Source organism: Ursus maritimus, unplaced genomic scaffold (assembly GCF_017311325.1).
Source record: "Ursus maritimus isolate PB19 unplaced genomic scaffold, ASM1731132v1 scaffold_9, whole genome shotgun sequence".
NCBI classification, from domain to species: domain Eukaryota; kingdom Metazoa; phylum Chordata; class Mammalia; order Carnivora; family Ursidae; genus Ursus; species Ursus maritimus.
The window spans coordinates 44,192,658-44,212,840 of record NW_024427107.1 but is presented as its reverse complement, the minus strand read 5'-3'; the positions used below and the strand labels follow the sequence as shown (position 1 = coordinate 44,212,840).

At 34.5% G+C, this 20,183-nt stretch overlaps 1 protein-coding gene across 1 annotated transcript in view; it reads right to left on the bottom strand.

Moving 5' to 3' along the window:
- Positions 1–20,183, bottom strand: part of VPS13B (vacuolar protein sorting 13 homolog B) — a 759,954-nt gene that overhangs the window by 491,365 nt on the left and 248,406 nt on the right. The window lies entirely within an intron of this gene.

The window sequence follows — 20,183 nt, the reverse complement described above, 5'->3', positions numbered from 1 at the left end:
AGGAGCTCTGGTAGTAGTTTGAAACTGGAGTTAAGAGAGTAAGATTAGCAAACTAGAGCACATGAACTGATGGAATCCTGCATAACTGTGTTCACCCTTGGCTTTACACACACACACACACACACACACACACACACACAATATTTGCTTGGAGATCTGAAATAAGACAGCTGTAGGGAAGGATATCAAAGGATACGACTCAAAAGAGGGAGATTTAAAGATTTATAAACACATGCAAGTCTGATCTTGCAAATAAAACTTTTCTTTGTGGCACATGGTCGTTCTAGATCAGCAGGTTATAGTTCACAATCATGTATTAAAACAGCATAGCAAACTACTTAGCTCATGTTAATTCCAATTTTTTTTTAATGTAATGACAGACTAAGAAAGAATCTACAAATTTAGCAGAATAAACAACTAAAAACATAAACTCACATTAAATATGTAATCATTTTGTTGATGAAAATAAAAAACTCTAATAAAAAAAATTGCCAAAACTGCATTAAGTTTTTCACATACATAAATTTTTGCAAGGTGTACATAAAATTAAGTAATAGGTGCTAGCTCTTTATATTCACTACCTTTAATCTTCAAAACAAACCCTACAAGGGAGTGGATTTGTTTTACAAATTTTACATATGGGAAAATAAACTCAGGGAGATTTAAGTTTATTTTCCAAGTCACGACAGTAAAAGCAAATATGTATTTGAAAACAAGTTTGCCTGATTTTAAAGTCCAATCTCTTTCTCCTAAATGATGCTGCAAATGAAATTGAAGAAACGATGTGTGAAATAATTCTGAGTAGGTGTAAGTATTAAAACCTTCTAGAGGAAAATAAATTTACATGTCAATGAGCTATTTGCATGACCTCTCAGAAATTTCAAAAAAAAAAAACAATCTTACTGTTAATAATGTATTAAGACAAAGACAAGTAAGACTCATTTGAATTCTCTGCAAAGTTAACCATTTGCATTTTAAAATTTGTAGTTAATACTAGCTTAGCACTAATTAAGTATTTGAAAAATAAATTTAAATCGTTCTCAAGTGCAAAATAATACACCAAAATATGCTTTTAATAATTTACTTTGTTAGGCAAGTTCACAAAGATGAGTGTTAACAAAATTATTCCTATCGCTTTTTTTATATTAGTACAAAATTAGAAAAATTTAAATACCCACCAATCATACTATCTACCAAGAAGAAATCCATTATATGTGTAAGCATACAACAGAACGCTACAATGTCATGTAAAATTAGGATGAAAAGCTGTATTTATTATCATAGAAAGATGGCTTTAAAACATGGGAGAGTGAAAAAGCAGGTACAGAAGAGAATATATGGTACGAAAATTATTCATGCAGGATTGTGTATTTATACAGGTAATCATATAAAAAGTATCTGAAAACATGTGTGTCAAAATATCAACACTAGTTAATCTTTAGGTCATAGTATTTCAGATGATTGCTAATAAGCCTATACATTTTTCTGTTGTGTTTGAATTTTTGCATTAAGTATCATAATAAGAGAGCATTTTCATTTTAAGAATGAATTAGCACCTGATTTTATATATTATTCAATACAAACATGGTGAGTAATGATATCTGTTATATAAACCCTTAGAAAAATAGTCAATCCATACAATTTTTTCAAAAAACCCATTTGTGAGTTTTATAACAAAAATAGCTACACAAGTTTTCAAATTTTACCCCCCCAAAATGTTACAAACACAATTACAAGTTTATTTAAAATTTATGGGTACTAGAATAACATATGCTCTTCCTATCTTTGACCTGGTCTGGCACAGAAATGCTATGTACAGTTGTAATACCTGAAAACATAATTAAAAGAGCCATAAAGAAGTCAAGTGACTCAATTCTAAACGCATCTTTAGTGTTAACACTTACTTACATTATATACCTATATACATATTTTGTTGCTTTTTTTTATTTTACATAATTTATGACCACTCAGATTCATTCTTTCAAACTCAGAACAGGACCCTTCTGGCCATAAAAAACTAATATTTAACCTTTTTTTATAACACATTTCAAAATATAATTCTCTCATTACCTCTTTTCTAACTATATTGTTCAGAAGCATATCGTTAACCTGTACATCAAGTTATTGCATAAGTAAATACCGTATGTATACCATATTTCTGGTATATCTCCCTAACTCTTTTCTACTGCTCAGTTATTGTCTCTGCAAAATCTTCCCAGTATGGCACCTGCATTACGCCTCTAAATATGAACATCAATTGTTTGTCAATGAGGATATCTTACACTTTTCAACCATTACAAATATTTTAACACATAAATACAGGAACTAGCCAAACGTGGTATCTTCAATATTGTCTTATAGCCATCAACTCAACCACAAGGTGCTTTTCTCAATTTTACATCTATCTGTTAGATACTGTCATAACACACCAATTTTGTTAGAAAGATTTTAATGTCATCTGCCTGAAAAACACTGTAATAAATAACAATAATAAGCAAATTCCCTTGGTTTGTAACATGAATGGTGACCTCTTTAAAGGAGTGTCTTTATACAATGGACAGTCAACACAAAGATATTCAGTGCCTCGTACTGCAATCATTTAATAGATTAAGAAACATTCAACATGAGATCAAGTGATTTATAGAAAGAATGGGTTCCAGAGCTAGAACCAGAATTCCCAGTAGCCTCAGAGTTACAAATACATTTCTTCATATAATATGAATTTCTCTTAGCTATGCTCTATCACGCCATGATATTTTCTACAAATCCTCCTTGGACTTGACATCAAAATAGTAGTGAAAAAAAGATAAAAAGCACAAATAATTATTAACAGTTTTGTTTATAAATAATTGTGATTAAAAATAACCCAGACTATATTTAGGAAATGTAAAAATTTTGCACACAAATGGATTATATAAAACTTACCCCAGAACAGCAAATACGTGCAGCATATTTTGTTACTCTTAAACACAAACACATTTTAGACTTCATTTAAAGTAAATAAGCTAACCTCTATTAATATATTTGAATTATTTTATATTTTTAGGGATCTGAGTACATATGACAAACATATAAGCAAAGTATAATCATCTAGGCCTACGTGTTTAATTTTTATAAATTTTAAGTGTACATATCTAAATATGATCATTTAAGCTACAAACTTCAGAGGCTTACTTCAGAGGCTACAGTCATTAAAAGTAATGGATAAAGCTGGTCAGTAATTAAATTGATCACATTTCCCTGAAGGCCAAAAACCTAATGGATGACAACAGAGCTCAACATTTTCCAGCTGCTGAGGAGTAAAGGCTTTCAACATTTGGATGTACGTAGGCATCTTATTTTCCCAGGATTTCAAAGTCCACATGCAGGCTGCTGTTCAGCTATAATAAATGAGTAATTCAAGTAGGGCATGACTGCTTCTTGTATTAACTTGATAAAGATGTTTCACTCCAAATGCATCAACAGTTGTGTTAAGTCATCCCTTTCACAGGCTGACTGAGACTTACTTATGCTATGCCTTGTTAACAATGAATCCAATAAAAGCGGGGGGGGGGGGGGCTTATTAACTTCTGCATTTGTTTTTCTAAGGCTAAAAATCAAGTTCTACTTAATAATTAACTCCAAGCTAAACCACATAAAAACTAAATACAATTTAATGGTCCCAATACTTATTTTAACTTTAAAAATTTGTCTAAGAAAACAAAAGCAGTAATAATAAATATCCTAAATGCTTTATATTTTACAATCACATAAAAATACAATTTTTTGATTATAGTTATCTGAATATACTGAAATACTTTAGAAAGAAAACTATTTCACCATAAATATGTACCACTTTTTTTTTAACAATTACACATTTTATACTTTTACCAAAAAATGGACTTGAATAATTACCAAACATCTAAAACTAAACAGTATAGGACAATTAAAAGCACTTATAATGCTTAAACAATAAAAATTTTCATTTCATATGCAGTATTCTATCATTCCAGACTTAAATATCAATCCCTCTTTGAAAAACCTTTGCTAGTATCATTAAATCCTCCCTTCTCGATTCCAATTAACCTCTATTTTCAGATAGTACATTTCTCCCAACCAATTGCATCATTTGGCAAGCTTATTTTTAGAATTAGCTGTATGTTGGGGCACCTGGGTGGCTTAGATGGTTGAGCGTCTGTCCTTGGCTCAGGTTGTGATCCCAGCGTCCTGGGATCAAGCCCCACATCTGGCTCCTGGTTCAGAGGGGCGTCTGCTTTTCCCTTTCCCTCGGCTTCTCCCCCTGCTCATGCTCTCTGTTTCAAATGAATAAATAAAAATCTTAAAAAAAAAAATTAGCTGTATGTGTATACAACTTAATGGGGCTCTGATCTGAATATCTTTTTTAACAGCCACTAGCAGCGTTGTGCAAGCACTAGCAGACATAAATAATATTAAACAGAATTCAATAAACTGAATAATCAATGATTTAGGGTCTGAATTTCTCCACAGTCTTTGCTCTTCGGTGTAATGGTTAAGAGTAAGAGTTCTAAAGTCAAACTGCTTGAGCTCGACTTAAAATGCTTGGAATAATTCCTGCCACATAGGAAGAACTAGAAAAATATTAGTATTATACCAATTGCCTCTATCACCCTAAAGAAAACTTGCTTCTTGTTCCTTTTTGCCTCATCTCAGTGAAAGGGGCCCTACTGTGCACCCAGCTTTCCAAACTAGAACCCTGGGTGTTTACCTACTGTGCCCTTTTCCTTAGCCATCATCTTCAATTAACCATCAATTCCTACTGATTCCAACACACTACAATCCCACAAATGTGTGTAACTCTCTTCTTTGACATTATTCTTTTCTTCATTGCAACATTCTCCTACCTGATCTCCCTGTCTCTTGTCTTTTACCCTCATCCACCCTGCTCCCTAAATTGGTTTCTAAAGTATATATATGATAAAAAGTTCCAAATGCTCCCTTTAGCTCTCAGTCCAAAACCTTTAAAACAGCTTTCAAGGCCTCTCATTGCCTGGAGAGACTGCTGACCTCACCAGGCATTAACTCTTATCATGCTCCTGTTCCATTCCAAGCTGCCATTCCAGGGAACTTATTTGCCCGTTCCTGAAACCTGACCCATTGTTTCTCCTTTAGCTCATAATTAAGCTCTTATCTTAGACATGACTGATTCCAGGAAACTTTTCCCAAGTTCCAAGTCTGAATTAAAGCTTCCTTTAATGTGAATTCACACTACCTTGTTTTATAACGATGTTTTAACTACCTTTTAGTTATATGCTTTACCTATGTATCTCAATGAACTATAAGCTCATTAATAAGTAAAAAAGGTCTTTTTCATCTTTATATCCTAAGGTTCTAGTACAAAGTATGCACGGAATGAATAAAGATAACTACCTGGTTACCTGAAAAGGGTCCTTTAAATGAATAGACACAATAAAAAAAACCTCAGACAAGAGAGCCAGTCAGATCTCTTCCATTCACTGCCTGCTTGACTCTGAGGACATCTGACCACCTGAAAAATGTTTGCTTTATTCTTTTCTTCTAGATTAAAAATGATCTTGAAAGTCTCTCTCCCTTAAAATTTATATATTCTACGCAAGATAGTAATTATAACAAAATCTTATTTTAAGGATAACTGGCAATTAATAATTTAACAATATCAAATTGACTTAAGAAGAAACACAAAACTCTCACCCAGTAACCGCTAGTGTAACGTTGCCTAGTTTTCCTTCCCTCTCCATGCAGCGGCTGCCCATCACTTTCTTTCTTCCCCTGAAGATTATTCACTAAATTCTGCCTGCTTTTCATCAACTGTAACTCATTATTTCAGAAAATTTCATGCTCATGTAATTTTTTAATTCTTGACTTTCTTTTTCCTGTTCCTCTGTCACTTCCTATCCAGTCACTCCAAGAAAATGTTCTATTTCTCTACTGGAGTTCAGAATTAACCCCAATCATAGCTAATAATCATAAGTAATACATGAGTGAAGGGGAAAAAACAACACTACAGTTAACCCCTAAACAACACAGGTTTGAATTGTGCTAAGTCCACTTACATGCAAATTTTTTTCAATAAATACAGTCTGTAAATGTATTTTCCTTAACGATCTTCTTAATAACACTTTCTCTTTTGCCAACTTTATTTTAAGAACACAGTATATAATGTAGAGGCCACTTCTGGGCAACAGGCTTAAGCAATGGATTACAGAAAAAGGGCCCACAGTGACTCCAACCCCCTGGCTGAATACAGACAGGCCCATCAAGTGACCCACCTCAAAATATCCATAGCCCCTAACTAACCAATGGACCATTTACAACCAGGCACAGTTTCCAAAAAAACAAAAGGGAAAATTCCATAAGTATCCATAGGTCCTCACCTTCTCTTTAAATACAGCCCCCATCTACTGCATCCTGACAGAGTCTCTCCTCTGCTGTCCTGCCCACCAGACCCTTAAGGCATATTCAATAAACTTCTATCTCCTTTGCTCTGCCTGAGGTGAGTTCTTTCACTGCATGAGCTGCTGGCTTCTACCCAACCAGGTTGCCCCACACTTGGGGGGCCCCATCCCATCAGGAGAGACACCACATTATGATACATATAACATACAAAATACATATTAATCAACTCTTTATGCTATCAGTAAGGCTCCTGGTGAACCATAGGCTATTAATAGTTAAGTTTTGGGGGAGCCAATTTATACATGAATGTTTTACTATGTGGGGGAATCAGTGCCCTAAACCCTGTGTTTTTCAATGGTCAGCTAAGAATTCAGAGTAAAGTTTAGAAATCAGACTAAAAACCACAAAAAGCAGCACTGTTATCAACCTGTGATGTCCATGAAATGCCAATAAATCTCTTTCAATGTCTCTCTAAAAGCATCTTTTTACTATTCCATTCTCCTAAGTCTACTTTTACCTTAAATACAATGACTTCAGATACTAAGTTTACTTATTTATTCTTCCAATAAAGTACTATCTCTAACTCTTTCTAGTTTTCATTAAGAATTTGAGTATCTCTTGGGGCGCCTGGGTGGCACAGCGGTTAAGCGTCTGCCTTCGGCTCTGGGCGTGATCCCGGCGTTATGGGATCGAGCCCCACATCAGGCTCCTCTGCTATGAGCCTGCTTCTTCCTCTCCCATCTTGTGTTCCCTCTCTCGTATCTCTGTCGAATAAATAAATAAAATCTTTAAAAAAAAAAAAAAGAATTTGAGTATCTCAACTTCATCATTGAGTTTAACAAAAAATTTATGAGTTGGCCTTGGATTTTAACAATGACAATTCTTTGTTCCTACGTAAAAAATGCATTCAAACATTTTGAAGAGCTCACTTTCAAGTGAACACTTATATCAAAACTCACTGAAGGTTTGTTTTGTACTATCCCAGAGAGTTAACCAATGATAAAATAAAATTTCAACTATATTTAAAGAAAAAATGTATTTTAATTTTAAATAGAAAACAAATTACAGAAAAAGATTAAGTGATTTTAAACATTTTACTCACTGGACTATAAGGAGAAATGCAAATTATGCTGCCTTGAAATCTGCTGTTCTATTCAGATATACACTAAGACCCCCCAAAACCTCTTTAAATACTAAACTGTACACTCTGTGGCTTTCAGGGCACATATGTGTTTTCAAAATATCAAAGGTTATATAAGAATTAATGTGCAAGAATGCCTACTTGTAAGCAAAAAAATAATAATCCATGAACAACTTAGTTGTAAATAAGTATTTTGGAAAAGAAATATTTAAAAATATTTATATTTGCAGAAAACATCAAATACTACAGGACAGTATAAATATGAATGAGAAATGACTCATAATCCCAACAAGCACTGATAGTCACAAAATTTAGTAATTTTTCTATGAACACACTACATGAGTATATGTAAACATATATTCATATGCATAAGTTGAAAAGAAAATTTTTAAAACTACATATAACTTTATCATATGTAGGTTTATATTTTTATTTTCTACACAAGTTTTTAATACGAATATCTTCTGATAATATGTATCTTCTATTGGCCGATATAAAAGATGTTCTTCTATGGATACACTCTATTTTATAATTTGCCTACTATTAGACCACAAAGATGACATATGATTATTATAATTAAGCTGACGTGAATACCCTTATGTCTTAAATACAAGTCTTTAAATGCATCTTGGATTACTCCCTTAGGATACAGTCTGAAAATGGGATTATAAAGGATGACCACACTTTAGGTCTTTAATAAATTTTTTTTAATTGATTTCTGGAGAGTTTGTACCAATTCACAGTCCCACCAGAGCTTTATGGAAGTGCTCATCTCAGAAATTTCTCAGCTTTCAGTTTTACAATTTATTAAATATCAATTTCATAGGTAAAAGCATTCCCTATTGTTTTAATAACCATTTCTTTCACTAGTTATCAGTTTGAATTTTTTCATGTGTTTTTGATCATTTGTTTCTTACTTTTGTCTCCTTTGGACATTTTGCTCTGATGGATTTCTATTATTGTTTTTGTTATTTATCTGTAATTGAGTTCTGCAGAACTTTGTCCAGTGTACTCTTGCATATACTTTCATATTATTTCAGAATTCTATCTTTTCAGCAGAAAAAATCAGATAAGACATAAATTTTACATTTGAAGAAGGCCTCTTCTAGTTTAGCCAACATGACATAAAAGATTTAATTCTCGGGGCACCTGGGTGGCTCCGTTGGTTAAGTGTCTGCCTTTAGCTCAGGTCATGATCCCAGGGTTCTGGGATCAAGCCCCTCACCCAGCTCCCTGCTGAGCAGGGAGCCTGCTTCTCCCTCCCTCTGCCTCTTCCCCAGCTTGTGTGGACTCTCTCTCTCTTGCTCACTCTCCCACTCAAAAAAATAAAATCTTTAAAAAAAAGATTTAATTCTCATAAGAAAAAATACAATATAACAAATTATCAACTAAAAAAAATGTTACAATCAAGAGAACGTTACCTCTGTGAGGTTAGGGAACTCCTCTTCCTTGTATAAACAAACACACACACACACACACTTCCCTCCTCTTTCTAACACCTACAGCAGTACCTGACATACAGCAGTACCTGACACAGAGCACATGTTCAAATATTTGTTGTATGAATCCTTTCAATGCAAGAGCTTTTTAATAAATTAGAAGACATTGTGTACTTAAAAATCAGAAAGGGATAAAGAAAGGGGGGGTAATCAGAAGGGGGAATGAAGCATGAGAGACTATGGACTAGGAGAAACAAACTGAGGGCCGCAGAGGGGAGGGGGGTGGGGGAATGGGATAGACCGGTGATGGGTAGTAAGGAGGGCACGTATTGCATGGTGCACTGGGTGTTATACACAACTAATGAATCATCGAACTTTACATCGGAAACCGGGGATGTACTGTATGGTGACTAACATAATATAATAAAAAATTTTTTTAAAATAAATAAATAAATAATAAAAATAAAAATCAGGTTCAAACATTTTATTTATTTAATTAACACAAAACTCTTTTTTTTCTGGTGAATTGTAGGTACTGACAAAGCACCTGGCTGAAGAGAACTTACTATGACAAGGTTTCAAAATTTAACTCAAGTTGCAGTCTACAGAATTAGCCCACAATTATTCAACAATCAAGGCCTCCTTTGAACATGAGGAAACTGTTACTTCATCACTGCCCTCTGCCGGTGGCATTATTTCCCTTTAATTTTCCCTCCATGTACTGAATCTTTGCCTCACAAAATTACTTCTGACCTGCCTCTATATTTAAACCACCCACAGCTAAAAATAGCCTAGCCATCTGGAATTTAGTAAGGCTCGTAGGAAAAAAATTGTGCTTCAATGAAAGGCTCTGCATTGTTTTGAGTACACTCCTCCAGGTCGGAGTCCGAATCTGTGGAGACTCTGCACCTTTCACTGTCTTTGAGCTTTCTAACAAATCTGTACATTGCAGAGAATTGAGAACAACGCAAAGCAATTCCTGACTATCGATGTAAATAAACTGTCATGCAGAAGTTCAATGGACTGTCCTTCCCCACTGTGGAAGAAGCTAGTTTTGTGTCCCTTTCCCAATTTATTACAGCATTACTGATCTCTAAATGTTTCTTTTTTTTAGTTCTCCTTGATCTGGTTGTAACATGTGCCTGGTACTTTCATTGATAATGATGCTAATAATCTTTAACATCTGTCCATTTGATATCTACACAAGAGTCATGATGGTACTTTTTTTAAAATAATTCTTTAACACACTGAGGCCAAACTATATTTTCCCCCACAGACCAATTTAGAAATAAAATGATGCAGGCCTACAGACAACAAGGCCATACCCAAATGGCAAAAAATCATTTCCTATGGACCATCCTGTATGTACCAAATACCTATCATGTACTTGTCATGATCCCTGCCCTTAGAACTCTCAGTTACTCAAGAGGAAGGCATCTTACAGTTAGGACTGTCTGTCATGTGATGTGGTCAAAGTACTGTGGTGCTGCTTAGAAGGGAGTTATTGACTGGGAAGGGAGAAAGCAAAGGAGGAGGAAGAGTAAGGACTAAAGTCAGAGGAAGGTGAAAATAAAAGAAACAAAAAGACTCCCAAAGCAGTGCTTAAACTCTCCCACATTAATGGATAGCTGACTCTATCATTTATTCACAAAACAAACAATGGCATAAGGATGATTCCTATGTATACTGTATTGAGTATAAGGAAAGCGAAAGCAATAGAATCAAGTTTCTTCTAGAAGAGATGAGACAAACAGGGAAGAGTCAAGTGGCAAAGACTGGTGTGAATTTCACTTCTAAGTGTTTCATAAATCAATTCCTACTGGTTCACTAAGGCTGCTACTTTTCTTTTGGCCTACATGACAGCTACTATATAGCCAACTTCAAATCTGGATAAGAAATGCAAAAAAAAAAAACAAAAAAAAACCTCGCTTTGAAAACATAACATTTTCTAAAATATAAACTGTAGTAATAATGGTATATTTTCGATCCATATAAAAATATACAAAACATTACACATTTTCTGGTAACATTCACTTGAAGTCCATCACAACCTGAAACACTTCTTATAATTTATTATTTACAAATGAAGCTACTACTTATTTACTTTGAATGCCAGTTATCTTTATTATAGAGGCAGTAAAAAATGCAAAAATCTGACCTTGTGCTATAAATGAAGGAAACAACTGGTCACCCACAAGTCTCAAGGGATATCTCCCCTTGGCTTCCCTCCAGAGTCTGGGACCTTTCAAAGGAGCAAAGTAATTTCCTGTTGCTATTGAGCCTGTTCCTGACTTCTAGCATCATGGCCTCCAGGAGATATTTCAATCAGGAAGGTTAGATTCTGGGACAAGGTAAAGGATTCACTCCCAGCTTCCAGAACTATACATATGCAGGTTTATAGAACTTGAAGAAAAATTTTAAGTGAATAGGGATCAGTTGGGTATAGAGAACCAGGTAGGAAATGAGAGGACTCAAGAGAAAAACTTTAAGTTTTAAAGGAAAACATGATTAATATAGGGTACTTTCTGGACAGAGTAATAAATACTATTAAATATATATCAGCTTTAATATAGGTATGTTTTACATATATCTGTAAATTCCCTTGATTACTCTCTGAGACAGAAATTTATACTTCTTCTACTTGAAAACATTGTGTTATTACAAGATATTACTTGAACTTTTCCAAAAATAATTATAGTCAAAACTCATTTGGCAAATATTTTGCCAAGCCTTTCATTGTGTGTGTGCATGAATGTCTAAACGGAAAAAGAAAACTTAAGTAATTAGTAGGATTAAAAAATTCTCTATGCTACAAATGCAGCATTCTCAAAAGGCTATGTCCTGGTAACTATCATAATCCTTTAGAAATTGTTTATATTATGATTAAAAATCACTTTGCTCCTATATTCCCACAACTAGTTCGTATGGTAAAGAGATCAGTAAACTTACTTTTATGCGTAACATCTTTAACATTTGCTCCCCTTTCTGTGCTTGTGATTAAATGTAACATTTTGAAATCCCAAAGTTCTGAGAAAAACATAAATCCTTGTCTCACAGCTGCTGTTTGACTCTGGAAACACATGCATTTTCTTTTCAAGCATCTACCATCAAAACTCCCAAAGGGCTTGGACTGGAGAACACCTGCATCTCTTCATTTAGTTCCAATAACAGAGCCTAAACTCCAAAATTACAAAAATAGACGTTCTGTTCAGCTGTAGTTACATTTTGCCCCTAATTCCCGTGAACAAAAATGCTAGGAGCATGAAATCATTCAGGCAAGCTCTGTCATCAAGAGGATAAGATTTTTTGCACCAGAAGCCCAGTGGGAACATGATAGAAAACTGGCAACAATTACAGATAAAGTACATAGTAAAGTCCTTGGGGAAGAGAGAGGAAATGTAATAAGATAGATGGGTATAATTTTTACACATTTATGCCCAAACCACAAATGTGAATTGTCTTTAATTGCTACAATATATAAGCATTCTTACTCATGTGTCCTGTCAAAAATACTAAAAACATAACTTCGAGGCAATTCACTTAATTCTACATTATAAGGAGAATTTTTTGGAACAAAAAACATTCCCCATAAATTAAAATTTACAATCTAAAGTACTGCCTCCATTTTAGAAACTCCTTAGCAGTTCACATTCTAACCAACCAACTTGAATGGCGAAATAAGATTATGTACGTTTGCTGTTATGTTTTAATCAAGAAAGAGAACTACCCCCCAATTTAACTGAATTTCCAGAGATGAGAATTGTAATTGTGACTTTCCTTTCCAATAACAGTGATCAAAAGTTGCCTATATTTGATGGATAAAACATAAAATAACTTTTAATATACGACAAACTAGCTAAGTTAAAAACTTTATATATATTTCTCAAACTGATTACACTGGGGACTAGGAAGACTGGCTTAAACTATTTTATTTAAATGACATTTTAAGAGGAACCTTGTTTTTCATTATTTAAAAATAACATCATAATCACATAATTTTAATTTTCTAATCTTAGGAAGAAATAGTTATTTTGCATTTTATATATAAAAGCAAAAATAGCACATTCGACCTACTTGTACAAGTAACTACAGTCAAACAGATACTTTCAAAGATATCTTCTTTATTAATGGTGGGCCAAAATCAATTAGATGAAATTTCATAGAAAGAAGTGTGAATTTCTTCAAGTAAATTCATAAACTAATTTAGATATATGAAATATGGAAAACTATTATCTTAAGAGTAGTTGATGTGAAAAATAGTTCTTGTTTCCAGTGGCACATAAGCTCAAAACAAACAGTAACTAAGTAGAAGCTCACTACACAAATCTGGAAAATATACTCTTTACTTTTTGTTATGTGGAGGATTGTGTTAAATTTTAAGAGACACATTTTCAAACAAGTAGTGGAAGTAATCAGTATAGCAATGAATCTGAACATATCATATGGGAAATGACTAAAATAAATTTATTATGTTTAGCCTGGACTATTAAGTTTTAAAAAAAAAAAAAGCTTTTATGGAACATCTACCATACGCAGGGGGAAAAGAAGGAACAATTGAACCAGTGCTGAAATTTACAGCATTAAGAGGGAAGTAGTGCCATTAATTGAAATAGTGAATAATGGAGTATGAAACGGGGTGGGAGGATTACACTGAGTTTAGTTTTAAATGTGTTAGGCACCATTAAAATATCCACAGGGAAATGGTCAAGAGGTGGCTGAAATTTCGAGTCTGGATTTCAAAGGAAAATAAATGGAGAGATATAAACATATGGTTGGTTGCTAAAAACAGTAGTGTTGATTACATCATCCAAGTAGAAAGAAAACCAGTAACAAAATCTCAGGAATGACCTATATTTAAGGTACAAAAGAAGAAAACATACAGTAAGCCCTCCCTTATCTGCAGGTTCACTTTCTATGGTTTCAGTCACCCACGGTCAACCACAGTCCAGAAGCAGATGCTCCTCCTCTAACATATCCTCAGAATGTCAACAGTAACCTGGTATCACAATGACAACAACTCCCCTCACTTCGTGTCATCACATAGGCATTTAATCATCTCTAGATCACAAGAAGAAGGATGAGTACATTACAATAAGCCATTTTGAGAAAAAGAACATATTCATAAAATTCTTATTATAGTATATTGTATAACTGTTCTTTTTTATTATTAGTTATTTCTGTTAACCTCTTACTACGCCTAATTTAGAACTCGAACTTTATTATATATGTATGCATAGGTAAACACATAGTATATGTAGGATTTAATACTATCTGCAGTTTCAGATATCCACTGGGGGTGTTGGAGATAAGGAGGGACCTACCATGGTTGAGGAGAGACATGCAGACAGTTCAGCAAGGAGAACCAAGAAACTACATTGTTCTGGTGTCAAAAATTGTGAGCCTAAAATTTTACCCTACCACAGCTATAAATGATGTAGAAGACAGGAGACTCCAGAGTCAGAGACAAAGGACTTTATTACTCATGGCACAGCAAACAGCATGACTATCAACACATTTGCCTCAGTTCCCTTTGCCCCCAAGTTTCACAGAGGTGATGACAAAGATGTATCCGGATGGATGTCTGCACACGCAGAGCGATGCAGGATAAGAGATGAACCCTGAGTTGAAGAACCAAATCTTTTTCAATGGGAAGTTAACATACCTTCCATTGGCTCCAGAGGGACACTAAATCTATCTTCCAAGGCAGTTGACCATACAAACATCCTTGAATAGATAGTCCAGAACAAAGGGCAATCAGTGCCACCATTCACAAGAAACGCAAAAACTCAAAAGACCTACAGAAACTCCTCTCTTAACACCTGGTGGCCAAGAAAGACTAAGGTTTCAACAGAAAGGATATGATCGTATGTAAATTCCAAAGACTAAAGATGATGTATAATGAAAGAAGGAAATAAGAAAAATAAGATAATAAGTTCTGTCAGGTATATTTAAGGCTGATATATTATTTCATGTCATTTATAAAACTAAAACCAAACCAAGAAATGGAAGTTACTGTTCAACAAACAGAGGATCTAATAGTAATTAGACCTGCTGGTAGATATTCTCTCCAGCAACAGATATGTACATAGAAGAAAGAGGAGGGAGAAGCATAAGGAGAGAAAGGGGAAGGCTATTAACATTTATTAATGACTTACTAACTTATCAAATATGTTCATACCCATGACCACCTGTCATAAATGTTTATCTCTTCATTCATTCAACAAATGATTTCTCAAAGCATTCCCTATGTGTCGGGCAATGTTAAGTCCTGGAGATAAAATGATAAGCAACCAGTAACTAATTCTGCCCTCACGCAACTCACTGTCAAGTGGTAAAGACAGACAGCATTCAAATCACCCACCTATCTAAATACATACTGTCATTAAGTGCTATCAAAGTACAGTGAAGTATAAAAATCAATGTAACAGAGCTACTTAATCGAATTGGGTAGTGGGGAGTAGGGTAAAGAATATCAGGGAAGGCTTCCTTAAAGAGGTAGTAGTTGAGCTATGATCTTAAGACAGAGCTGGAATTAAACAGGTATAAGGTGAAAAGGTAAGGGTAATTGTGAGAATCCCACACAGGAAAAACAGCATATGCAAAAGCATAATTACCAGTGGGAAACTGAAAGAAGGCCAAGAGATCTAGAGCACGCAGAGAGAAGGGAACACATTTTAAAAAGTCCTAACATTGGCTTAGAAATTGAGATGGAAGACCACTAAGTTCCTTTGATTCTAAATTTAAATTGCACTTTGTAATCATTTTATATTCTTAAATAGCAGATACCTCAAAATTTATTTAGACATTAATATATAGATTAACAAGGACTCAGAACTTTTTAACAAGCAGAACCTGCTATAAACCACAGGTAATATATAGCATACAAAGAAGAGCCAGTCTATATTTAAAAGGGAAAACATATTTAGAACCCATCTTAAAATATTTTACATACAACAATTATAGTCAACAAGTGCTTCTACCTCTGAAAGAGCCAAAGAAGCATCTTATTTCTCTTATTTGATTCCTAATATCTACACGAATGTAAAATATAGAAGCGTCATAGGGTGCCTGGGTGGCTCAGCTGGTTAAGCAACCAACTCTTGATTTCAGCTCAGGTCATGATCTAGGATCCTGGGACTGAGCACCACATGGGGTTCTGTGTTCAGTGATGAGTCTGCTGGAGATTCTCTTCTTCTCCTTCTGCCCCTCCCCCCACACTACTCGCATGATCTCTCTAAATAAATCTTAAAAAAAAAAAAAAACAAAGAAATAGAAGTGTCATTAAGTGGTTCCCATGAATAGTAACAATGAATACAGAATGTGGGCTGGCACACTGGGCTCCCACAAAAGCCTTCAGGTACTTCACTGCAATCAGAGTCAGTCAAGTACAGAATGCAATGGGAAGGGGGGGGGAGATGCAAAGGGACTTGCTGAGGCTTCAAAAACAAAGCAATGCTGTGGCTTTTTTTTTTTTTTAACATTTATTCATTTATTCTGAGAGAGAGAGAGAGAGAGAGAGAGAGAGGTGTCACGCGCGCATGCATGAGTGCAGGAGTCGGGGAGGGGCAGAGGGAGAGAGAAAAATCTCCCGGCTGAGCCCAGAGCCAACCTGGAGCTTGATCTCATGACCCATGAGATCATGCCCTGAGCAGAAACCGAGATTCGGTGGCTCAAGCGACTGAGCCACGCAGGTGTGCTGAAAGTAAGGCTCTTTTGACAGTGCTTGCTTCATATGAAGTAAAGAAGGAGCTCCTCAAATTTAAGGACTTTTAAGGGCTAGGGTCTGCAATGTTTAGTAATATGCACCCTAAGGTGAAAAGACAAAATGATAAACAGCTCAGTGGGAAAATGTTATATAGTTAGAAGCCCCAGGTGAAGTTCAGAGTCTGACTTGCTCAGCACTAGACAACTTCTAGGCCTCTAGGTCCTCCTTTGTAAAAAACAAATAACATTTGCTATGCCAGAAACAGTCTTGTTCGGTAAACAAATAAAAGAATTTACATGAAATTGAATCTTTTAAATAGTAAAGTATTTTTATAATGAGTTTTTCTAATGGCATTAATATTTCTTTCAGTCATATTAATAGCTAATTCCCATTAATAAAGCTGTCCATTCCCTCATATTCTGAAATCAGAATGAAAAAACTCTGCCTCAGGGTGCTTCGCTGGCTCAGTTGGAAGAGCATGAGTCTTATGCCCAGGTCTTAAGTTCGACCCCTGCGTTGGGTATAGAGATAACTAAAAAAAATACAAATAAAAAATAAAACTCTGCCACTTTATCCTAACTAACCTACTCTCAAAACTTACTTCCTGACTTCTACAATACGTTCAAAACATTTTCTGGCCCCTAGTTTTAATCCCCCACTTTCAATTTGGGAGCGTATGCACGAAGGCAGTTGTCTTCCACACTTGATAGTCAGAAGCCATTTAGAATGATCACCAGACACCACTAAAACACACAATTGGTCTCACATCACTTGGCTGATCACTTATTACTGTATATGCAAATACTTCTCATTCAAATTCTATAAACCCATGGGGAAAGTACATTAACAACCTCACCTGGACATCTGTTTGTGAAACAGACGGCAAGGATTACTTGTGCTTCCCTTTAACTGTTCAACTAGAAGGATTTAACTACCCAGAATCTTTTTTTAATAAACATTAGGAATGACTTCTGACTCTGTATCATTTCCCTTAGCTGCTCCAACCTCAAAAACCAAAAAACAAAACAAAACAAAAAAGTAAATGTAATCATTGCTTACTTATTCATTCATTCATTCACTCAATACTTGTTGACTGCCAACGGTATACAGAATATTGTTCTAGACACTAGGAATACAGTTGTAATCAAAACAGACAAAAATTCCTGCTTAAATGAAGCATAAATTCTAAGAGCAGGACCAAAAATCAACAAGATAAATCAGCAATATACATGTTACAGTAAAACTGTGATAAGTACTAAGAAAAAGTAAAGAGTAGAAAAACAACAAGTATGTGTCAATGTGTGTGTGCATGCACTTGTTTTTAAGAGAGAAAAAAATTTTGTATGCAATGGCAATGTAAGTACTTGCTGAAAGGGTGATATTTCAATAAAGTCTTAAAGAGTTGTTAATAAATTATTTCTTCATTTAAAATTTATTTACTTATGATTTGTCTACTCCTGAATTATACATACACAGATACACATATACATCCTCAATTTAAATCTTGTTACAAGAACATAAGATTAATCAATATTATTTTAAAACTGGCTTTAAAAAATAATACTTAAAAGCCTTCTCATAACCATATCATAAATACCTAAGCCGTGAATGTGGGTGGCAGTTCCAAGGTGGACCGAAAACTTAAATTTAAAAGTGCCCTAAATTAAGTATGTGAATGTAGTTTAAGTAAAAACATATTTCACTTTAGGATTAAAACATACCCAAAGAAATAATTTCAAAGTATCAAATACATAATCACATTAAAATTTTACACACAAATCCAAAAACATATTACTAAACGTAACAGTGATATTGAAAATTAGGTAAATTCTCTCACAGCAAGAAAAAATGTAAAACTTTACCCTAAAAATATCATTAATTTTTTAATAGTAGTTTACTTTTAGGCCTATATAAAAGGTTGGAAATGCAAATATATTTTTGTGACCTTAGAAATGCATTTAAATCACAAAAAATAATATAAAATATTGTTATGAGAAAGATCAGATTATAAACTCGACTGATTAATTCTGTGTATGTGGCAGAACAAAAAGTGGAGAGACCCTGTCCAACTTTAATATGTGGTAGATTCAAATAAGCTTAGTCCCTTCTTAGGTATCAAAATTCTAACTGGATAGTCTGATCATTTTAATATCATTTGGATGATGTGACGATTTGAAAACAAAACCTATCAAAAACTATCAAATGGAGGGGTGCCTCAATGGCTCAGTCCATTAAGCACCCGAGTCTTGATTTCAACTCAGGTCATTATCTCAGGACTGTGAGATCAAGCCCTGCATTGAGCTCCGCCCTCAGTGTGGCGTCTACTTGAGATTCTGTCTCTCCCTCTCCCTCTGTTTCTCCTCCACCCCCCCAACCTGTCAAATGAATGAATGAATGAATGAATGAATGAATAAATAAATAAATATCTTAAAAAAAAAAACTACTATATGGAAAATTATATAAAGAAGGTTACCAAACACCATATTTAAGGAACACGATTAAATAGGCATTTTAAAAAGAATGATGTAATTTAACCACCAATACCTTCTCCCTAAAACATAAGTAAATGACATACACTAAATCTGGCCCATCCCTTGTTTTTGTGAATAAGGTTTTATTGATATACAGTCCTATCCATTCACTTGCATTTTACCCTACAGCTATTTTTGTGCTATAATAGCAGAACTCAAGAGCTAACAGTGAGACAATATGGCCCACAAAGCCTAAAATATTAGTTATCTGGCTCTTTATTAAAATGTTTACCAGTCCCTGCCTTAAAAGATAGATAAAATCTTTTATCCATATGCACAGTCTTAGTTTGGGTTTGGCCTCATCCTCATGTTTTTCCTTTGGGTTCCATACCAATTCTCACCAGACTAAACTTTTTTTGGAGGAGTAATGTCTTTAGAACCATGCTGACAGAGGATCCTCAGGCTCACGTTTCAAATACTAATTCCTAGTTTCTGACGTGCATGCCATTCAGCTGCAAATGCTACTGTACCAAATTCATTTTTCAAATATTTTTCATGTCCTTGTGCACTGCTTCAAATATTCACCTCCATGTACTCTCTGTCTGGTCCATTAATTACAAATCTTTTCATGGTTTCCCCCTTTGAACTTAGTGCAGTGATGCTTAACATTTTCTGTAAGTTATAATACTTGTTAAATATTAAGAAAGCTCTACTCTTAGGTAGTTATTTGAAAGCACTTCCCTACTAGCCATTTAATTCTTTAAAAAAACTGGCACCCCTCACCCTTTTAAGAAATCTGTATACAGCAATCTTATTTCTAGACTCTTTTACCACTTTGCCTTTACTAACCATATAGTGACTAATCGAACTAATGGCTGATATAACCATATCTTCTTTTACCCCAGTCTTTATTGATCCTTCTGGTATCTCCTCTCAACACAAGAGGTGTGGCTTTGCTATTATGGTGTTAAATAAAATGAAATAGATTCTAGGCAAAATGCTACTAGAAAAATAACTCTAAGAAATAGGATTTT